Consider the following 3,769-nt stretch of genomic DNA (forward strand, 5'->3'; position numbering starts at 1 on the left):
TAGATTGTATTGATAGAATGTATTAATTAAATTGTATCGATAAGGTCTAAGTATGCCGTGAATGGCATGTTATAAGGGGTGGAATGCCCTGGTTTCGTTAAAAACACGTTTCTCTTTTAATGAATTTGCCTGTCAGCTAAAGCTTCATATTAGCTGATTTCCTGAAAAGCCAGATCCATGTATTGGTAGACACAGCAATGGAATGTGAGGTGACAGTGACAGGCTGGGCTGACAGGCTCCCCCTCCCCTAGGGGGCGCTCGGCTGCCACACCCAGCTGACATAGAACCTTTGTCACAATGCCCACTACCGTGGTGGGGATGCGGTGACACTGCAGGTGACAGGGACACTGCAGGACTTGGTGTCAGCTCAGCAATTTCTCAGTTCCCCAAAGAAGCTGAATTCTGCAAATTGCTGCCTTTGCTGTTGAAATGATATCATCAGGTGGGTGTTTTGGTGTCATACGCTGAAAACCAGAGCAGAAATGGTGAAATATTCCCATCATATGCATGATCCCTGCACCAAACCACCATGACAGAGCCTAACTAGATCTGCAGCTATTTTTTGTTCTGCCAGCAGATTGAGAAAAAACATCTTTATGGAGAGATCTTTGCGTTTTAGGCTTAGTCTAAGTGTCTCAAGTGGATGGGGTTTTTGTTTAGGCCTAATCTAAAAGGTCTGATGGCTTTCCTCCTTGTCTAAAGAAGAATGTGCTGTAAATATAATAGAAAAACCATCCTCGTGAAGGGATCTTGGTGTTTTAGGCTCAGTCTAAGTTTCCCAAGTAGTTGGGTTGTTTTTTTTCTCTTCTGTGAAAAATATATTGCTGCTTGTGCATTCTCATAATGTCTCATTGGTGTGTGGAGACAATAGAAGTGCGATGTTATGTACAAAATTTTGCATTTGTATCTGTAAAGGGATTCTCATATTCATATACACTCATGAATTTTTCTTTTCTGTATTTCTGTTGTTTTCAGAACACACAGATGACAATGCCCCAGTCCCTAAGAACTCACCAGGAGCTGTTGCAAGAATCGCAGCTGGAGTAGTTAAAGCTCCTGGCAAAAAACACATTTTGTAAGTATTCCTTGGGCTTTGTATTCTTTGTGAGGTGTTTCAGTGTGGTTTAAACTTTTTGATAGATATTAGTTTACAGTGGCATTCAAATGGTATCTTGCTCTGACTCTGTGACTGAGAATCTGTGTCTGTTATATTGACTCTGTGACTGTGATTCTGACTGTGACAGTGATTCTGTGACACTGTGACTGAGACTGTTACTCAGACTCTGGGACTCTGACTCTGTGACTCTGTGACTTTGTGACACTGTGACTGTGACACTTTGACTGTGACACTGTGTCTCTATGACTGACACCAAGACTGTGACTCTGTGACTCTGTGTCTTTGTCAGTCTGTGACTGTGACTCTGTGACTGTTATTGTGACGGTGACTATATAACTATGACTGAGACTCTATGACTGTGACTCTTTGACTGTTAATGTGGTCCTGTGACTCTGTGACACTGTGACTCTGTAACTCTGTGACTGTGACTCTGTTACTCTGACTCTGTGACTCTGTGATTCTGTGACTGTGGTACTGCAATTCTGTGACTCTATGACACTTTGACTGTGACTCTGTGACTGTCGCTGTAATTCTGTGACTCTGTGACACTGTGACTGTGAGTCTGTGAATCTGTGACTGTCACTGTGATTCTGTGGCTCTGTAACTATAAATGAGACTCTTTGACTGTGGCTCTGTGACTGTTACTGCGACTCTGTGAGTGTGACTCTGAATCTGTGACACTGTGACTGTTAATGTGATTCTGTGACTCTGTTACTCTGTGACTTTGTGATGCTGTGACTCTGAGACTATTTGACTGTCACACTGAGACTCTGTGACATAGTGACACTGTGAAACTGTGACTCTGTGACTCTGTGACTGTGACTCTGTGACACCGTGACACTGTGACTATGACTCTGTTACTCTGACCTTGTGACTCTGTGATTATGTGACTGTGACTCTGTGACTCTGTTACTCTGCGATTATGGCTGAGTGACTCTGACTCTGTGACTCTGTGACTATGTGACACTGTGACTGTGACTGAGACTCTGACTCTGACACTGTGTTTCTATGACACTGTGACACATTGTGAATCTCTGACACTTTGACACTCTGTGACTCTGTTACTCTGTGACTGTGACGCTGTGACTCTGTGACTCTCTGACACTGTAACTGTGACTCTGTTACTCTGACTCTGTTACTCTGTGACTGTGACTCTGATTCTGTGACACTGTGACTGTGACTGAGACTCTCTGACTGAGAATCTGTGACTCAGTGACTGAGACTCTGTCACTCAGTGACACTGTGACTCTGTTACTCTGACTCTGTGACTCTGTGATTCTGTGACTGTCACTCAGTGACACAGTGACCCTGTGACTCTGTGACTGTGAACAAGACTGTCACTGTGACACTGTGACACAGTGACTGTGACTCTGTGACTCTGTGTCTTTGTGAGTCTGTGACTCTGAATCTGTGACTGTTAATATGACTCTGTGACCCTGATTCTGTGGCTCTGTGACTTTGTCACGCTGTTACTGTGACTGAGACTCTTTGACTGTCACACTGAGACTCTGTGACACAGTGACCCTGTGACTCTGTGACTCTGACACTGTGACACAGTGACTGTGACTCTGTGTCTTTGTGAGTCTGTGAGACTGTTACTGCAACTGTGACTGTGACTCTGACTCTGTAACTAAGTGACTGTAAATGTGACTCTGACTCTGACTCTGTGAGTCTGTGACTTTGTGACACTGTGACTGTGACTGAGACCCTTTGACTGTCACACTGAGACTCTGTGACACAGTGACCCTGTGACTCTGTGACACTGAGACTCTGTGACTGACTCTGTGACTCTGTGACTATTACTCTGTGACTCTGTGACCCTGTCACTGTGACACAGTGACTGTGACTCTGTGACTGTGTGTCTTTGTGAGTCTGTGAGTCTGTGACTGTGACTCTGTGACTCTGTGACTATTACTCTGTGACTCTGTGACTCTGTGACTCTGTGACTCTGACACTGTGGCACAGTGACTGTTACTCTGTGACTGTGTGTCTTTGTGAGTCTGTGAGTCTGTGACTGTGATGTGACTCTGTGTACTAAGCAACTATGACTAAGACTTTATGAATGTGACACTGTGACTGTGAATATGACTCTGTGACTTTGTGACTGTGACTCTAACTCTGTGACTTTGTGACACTGACTGTGGCTGAGACACTGACTGTGACACTGTGTGTCTATGACTGTGACACTGTGACACAGTGACTGTGACTCTGTGACTCTGTGACTCTGTGACTATGACTCTGTGACTCTGTGACTGTGAATTTGACTCTGACTGTGACTCTGTGACTCTGATATTGTGACACTGTGACTGTGACTCTGTGACTGTGACTCTGACTCTGTGACTCTGTGACACTGTGACACTCTGTCTGTGACTGAGACACTTTGACTGTGACACTGTGTATCTATGAGCCTGTGATTCTCTGACTCTATGACTGTGACTCTGTGACTGTGACTCAGACTCAGTGACCCTGTGACTGTTAATGTGTATCTGTGACTCTGTGCCTCTGATTTTGTGACACTGTGACTGTATTCAGACTCTTTGACTGTGACTCTGTGACTGTGACTCTGACTCTTTGACTCTGTGAGTATTAATGTGACTCTTACATTTTATAAGCCTACATATTGACTGTGACTCTGTGACTGTGACTCTGACT

Source organism: Streptopelia decaocto, assembly GCF_964273445.1.
Source record: "Streptopelia decaocto genome assembly, contig: HAP1_SCAFFOLD_65, whole genome shotgun sequence".
Lineage (NCBI taxonomy): Eukaryota > Metazoa > Chordata > Aves > Columbiformes > Columbidae > Streptopelia > Streptopelia decaocto.